This window comes from Etheostoma spectabile, unplaced genomic scaffold (assembly GCF_008692095.1).
Source record: "Etheostoma spectabile isolate EspeVRDwgs_2016 unplaced genomic scaffold, UIUC_Espe_1.0 scaffold458, whole genome shotgun sequence".
Classification (NCBI taxonomy): Eukaryota; Metazoa; Chordata; class Actinopteri; order Perciformes; family Percidae; genus Etheostoma; species Etheostoma spectabile.
Genome location: NW_022605613.1, coordinates 446,363 through 452,135, shown reverse-complemented (window position 1 = coordinate 452,135; position 5,773 = coordinate 446,363). Strand labels below are relative to the sequence as shown.

At 47.5% G+C, this 5,773-nt stretch overlaps 1 pseudogene; it reads right to left on the bottom strand.

The window, feature by feature from the left end:
* Positions 1–5,394, bottom strand: part of LOC116686734 (microfibril-associated glycoprotein 4-like) — a 17,907-nt pseudogene extending 12,513 nt beyond the window's left edge.
* Positions 5,395–5,773: the final 379 nt, after the last annotated feature.

The window sequence follows — 5,773 nt, the reverse complement described above, 5'->3', positions numbered from 1 at the left end:
AATCTGAGCCATGTCTCAGCAAGGAAACCGATGGAGTGCTTTCTTCTCTTCGGTGGGGGTGAGTCTCCTTACCCCATGAAGGATTAAGTACCTTGGGTGTCTTGTTCGCGAGTGAGGGTACCATGGAGCGTGAGCATTGGTCGAGAATCGGAGCAGCGGGGGGGTATTACACTTCCGTTTATTCGCCCCGTTGTGACGAAAAGGAGCTGAGCCAGAAGGCAAAGCTCTCGATCTACCGGCAATGTCTGTTCCGACCCTGACCTATGGTCTGAAGGCTGGTGTCATGACCGAAAGAACCAGATCCAGGTACACGGCTGCTGAAATGGGTTTCCTAGAGGGGGCTGGCGTCTCCCCTTAGAGATGGTGTGAGAAGCTCAGTCCCGCGAGGATGCTCGGATAGAGCCGCTGCTCCTTCACGTCTAAAGGAGCCATTGAGGTGGTTCGTGGGCATCTGGTAGGAGCCTCCGGGCGACTCCCTAGGGAGGTGTCAGCGCCGTCCAGCTGGGAGGAGGCCTCGGGGAAGACCCAGACTAGGTGGAGATATATTCTCCAACCTGGCCTGGGAACGCCTCGGACCCCCCAGTCTGGAGCTGGTTTATGTGGCTCGGAAAGGGAATTTTGGGGTCTCTCTGGAGCTGCTGCCCCCATACCCGATACCGATAAGATATGAGATGGATGGATGTTATGAAGATGACACCGTTAAATCACGGGAGCGCCAGGACGGATGAAAGTCTAGTTTTTTCTGAGTCTAATGATGAGAGACAGACTTCCTTCTGTCAAGCCACTCTAGCATGTTACCCTCCTCCTATCAGACCATAGAGTGGTTACCCTCCTCCTATCAGACCATAGAGCTGTATCCCTCCTCCTACAGACCAGAGCATGTTACCCCTCCTCCTATCAACCATAGACATGTGTACCCTCCTCTATCACCATATAGCATGTCCCTCCTCATCATACCATAGACATGCATGTTACCCTCCTCCTATCAGAACCATAAGCAATGTTACCCTCCCTCCTATCAGACCATAACATGTTACCCACTCCGTCAACATAGAGCATGTTACCCTCCTCCTATCAGACCTAGAGCATGTTACCTCCTCCTATCGACCATAGAGCATTTAACCCCTCCATCGACCATAGAGCATTAACCTCCTCCTATCATACCATGGCAGTAACCCTCCTCCTATCAACCATGGAATGTTACCCTCCTCCTATCAGACCTAGGACATGTTACCCCCTCTCCTATCAGACACATAGAGCATGTACCCTCCTCCTATCAGACCATAGGCATGTTAACCTCCTCCTCTCAGACCAAGGAAATGTTAACCTCCTCCTATCAGACCATAGAGAATGTTAACCTCCTCCTATCGACCCATAGAGCATGTTACCCTCCCTATCAGACCATAAGCATGTTAACCTCCTCCTATCAGACCATAGAGATATGTGACCCTCCGCCTATCAGACCATAGAGATGTAACCTCCTCCTATCAGAACAATAGCATTTACCTCCTCCTATCAACCATAGGCATGTTAACCTCCTCCTATCAACACAAATAGCATGTTACACCACGCAACCACTCCTCCATCAGACCACTAGAGCATGTTACCTCCTCCTAAGCACCATAGAGATGTTACCCTCCTCCTATCAGACCATAGACTGTTACCTCCCCATCTGAAATAGGCATACCCTCCTCCATCAGACCATAGAGAATGTTACCCCCTCCTTCAACCATAGAGCATGTTAACCCTCCTCCTATCAGACCATAGAGATGTTACCCTCCTCCTACAAGACCATAGACAGAGTTAACCTCCTCCTATCAGACCATAGGACAGGTTACCCTCCTCCTATCCGACCCTAGAGCATGTTAACCCCTCCTAGCCAGACACAAGAGCATGTTAACCTCCTCCTATCTGACCATAGAGCATGTTACCCTCCTCCTATCAACCATAGAGCATGTTAACCTCCTCCTATCAGACCATAGAGCCATGTTACCCTCCTCCTATCGACCATAGAGCATGTTTACCCTCCTCCTATCAACCTAGACATGTTAACCCTCCTCCTATCAGACCATAGACATGATCCCTCCTCTATCAACCTATGCAGGTTAACCCTCCTCCTATCTACCATAGCTGTTACCCTCCTCCTACAGACCTAGAGCATGTACCTCCTCCTATCACCCTAGAGCATGTTTAACCTCCTCCTATCAGACCAAATGCATGTTACACCTCCTCCTATCGACCAAGCATGTTACCTCCCCTATAGACAGAGCTTACACTCCCCTATCAACCATAGAGCATGTTTAACCTCCTCCTATCAGACCATAGAGCATGTTACCCTCCTACCTACTTTTACACCGATTAATTCCTAAAAGACCATAGAGCTGTTTCGCTCCTATACCTACCTGTCTATTGGTCAGACTGTCTCGAAATTCTCAATAACTTTTGTAAGTCTTGACATTCAATAAAAGAAACTGTAATTTTGAAGGTGGCATTCGATTTTAGGGAGCTGAAGTCTACACACAATAAGACACACCTTCGACCCTGATAGATCCCCCCTCCAACTAAGACACTGTTCTGACCCTGATGAAGATACCCCTCCAGACTAAACATGTCTTCTGACCCTGAGAATACCCCTCCAGAAAGACACTGTCTTCTACCCTGATGAAATACCCCCCCAGACTAAAGACACATGTCTTCTGACCCTGATGAAGATACCCCCCAACTAAGACACACACCTCTTCGGTTACCACACGCACCTTAGAACCCAGACCCATGCTATCTATAAAGACTGAGATGATGTGGAGATGTCACGCTGCTTCCTCCTTGCTCCTGATTGAAGTGTTAAGCCGGACCTCGTCATTAGAACCCCTCACACGGCCCCACGTAGAAGACGTGTACCGACACCACACTCTGTTTCCCAGGAAGCTCCCATCTGGCCAGCAGCTCGACGGGCGTTTCAGAGTCAGCTGGTAGAGGTTCTCAAGACCTACACACACACAGAGCAACACACCGCGACACACCCACCACGACCATACACAACACACAGAACGCACAGACCTTTAGTACTATATGAACAGTAGTTTTAAGTATGTCCTGCCTTTAGTACTAATGCACAGTATTTTTGTGTATTCCTGACCTTTAGTACTAATGACACGTAGTTTTGTGTATTCCTGACCTTTAGTACTGATAACAGTATGTTTGTGTATCCTGACCTTTATACTAGATGAACAGTGTTTTGTGTATTCCTGACCTTTAGTACTAGATGACAGTAGTTTTGTTTTATTCCGACCTTTAGTACATAGATGAACATAGTTTTTGTGTTTCCTGACCTTTATACTAATGTGCGCTGTAGTTTTGGTGTATTTCCGGACCTTATATAGATCATAGTACGTGTACAGTGTTGTGTACTTCCTCACCGAGCCAGTACTCCCCAGAAGCGTTCCCAAAGCCGGTCTTGTACTGGTCCCATCCCCTTAGAATTCACTGATCCATCCATCCTGGTCTGGACACCTGGAACACAAAGGTAACCGATGCTGCCCTGTCCTCTCACTCACTGGTACTGGTATGGTTCTGGTCTTCTGGATTAAGCTTTAGTCTTTTAATCACAGGGTTTGGTTCTGGTCTTCTTGGACTAAGCCTGTGGTCTTTAATCATCGGGGTATGGTTCGGGTCTTCTTGACTAAGTCTGTGTTTTTTAATTATTGGGTATGTGTTCGGGTCTTCTGACTAGTCTGGTTTTTTAATCATCGGGTATGGTTCTGGTCTTCTGGACTAAGCCTGTTCTTTAATCATCGGGGTATGGTTGTGGTTCTTCTGGACTAAGCTCTGTCTTTAATCATCGGTTCTTGTTCTGGTCTTCTGGACTAAGCCTGTGTCTTTAATCTTGGGGTTTGGTTCTGGTCTTCTGGACTAAGCCTGTGTCTTTAATCATCGGGGTATGGTTGTGGTCTTGTGGACTAAGCCTGTGTCTTTAATCATTGGGGTTTGGTTCTGGTCTTGTGGACTAAGTCTGTGTCTTTAATCATCGGGGTATGGTTCTGGTCTTGTGGACTAAGCCTGTGTCTTTAATCATCGGGGTATGGTTGTGGTCTTGTGGACTAAGCCTGTGTCTTTAATCATCGGGGTATGGTTTTGCAGGTTAATGTATCAGCAAGCAGTAACAACATACTTCATGTCCCCTGACTATGGGAGTAGTACTCCCTGTGTACCTGGAGTATTTCAGAGATTGGAGAGAACCTCAGAACCAAAACTCGGCGGTGACGTTCCTAAAAACTCACCGTCCACCGTCCTCCGACAGAGTCCATGTCGCAGTACACCTACACACAAACACACAACCATTAGCAGATGGCTTTCAAACACAATATATACCATATATTCATGTATGCATAATTCGGCTTGTTTTTCCAGCCTCTCTGCTGTCAGGAGACAGGGTCGGGGTGGTGGCCCAAGGGGGGCCTCCCTATTCTACATTAGGGGGACAAATGGGGGCCACTGTCTCACACTATCATCTTACCTATTCTACATTAGGGGGACAAATGGGGGCCACTGTCTCACACTATCATCTTACCTATTCTACATTAGGGGGACCAATGGGGGCCACAGTCTCACACTATCATCATACCTATTCTACATTAGGGGGACCAATGGGGGCCACAGTCTCACACTATCATCATGTCTATTCTACATTAGGGGGACCAATGGGGGCCACAGTCTCACACTATCATCATACCTATTCTACATTAGGGGGACCAATGGGGGGCCACAGTCTCACGCTATCATCATACCTATTCTACATTAGGGGACCAATGGGGGCCACTGTCTTACACTATCATCATAGTATTCACTTAGGGGACCATGGGGTCCACATTCCTCACACTGTCATCTCATCCCACGCGGACAGGTCTACCTGGACAGGAGATGTGGAGCTGATGGGGTAGATGGTGTACACTCCACTGGTTCGGCTGCTCTTATCTTTATAAATGTCGCTGCAGTCCTTGGGCAGGTCGGGGGGGTAGCAGCTGGTCAGCATCGGAGCCAGGACCAGGACCAGAGCTAGAAGCAGCTGAAACATGGAGGAAGGTATGAAAGCTTCTGGAGGTTTCAACACTGAGACCTGCAGATTAAAGGAACTGAAACTCAAAGTTTCCAGGTTTACCTTCATTGTGGGAGTTGTGCTGGAGTGAAGCTTTAGAAGCTCTGAGGTCTGGATCTCTGAGGAGCTCTGAGGTCTGGATCTCTGAGGAGCTCTGAGGTCTGGATCTCTGAGGAGCTCTGAGGTCTGGATCTCTGAGGAGCTCTGAGGTCTGGATCTCTGATGAGCTCTGAGGTCTGGATCTCTGATGAGCTCTGAGGTCTGGATCTCTGAGGAGCTCTGAGGTCTGGATCTCTGATGAGCTTTTGTATAATAAAAATTATACAATCAGAAATATACAAATAAGTTCTAATATCAAATATAAAATCAGTTATTATATAAAATATACAATCAGTTATTATATAAATTATGAATATACAGTCCGTCAGAACAGCCTTAGCTTGTTAATAGTGATATTATTGCATTTTATGTCTTTAATTTTGGAATAAGCAGATACAAATCCCAAATCCAAATCCATCTGGACTCATCTGTCTGGACTCACCTGTCTGGACTTACCTGCCTGGACTCACCTGTCTGGACTTACCTGCCTGGACTCCCCTGCCTGGACTCACCTATCTGGACTCACCTGTCTGGACTCACCTGTCTGGACTCACCTATCTGGACTCACCTGTCTGGACTCAC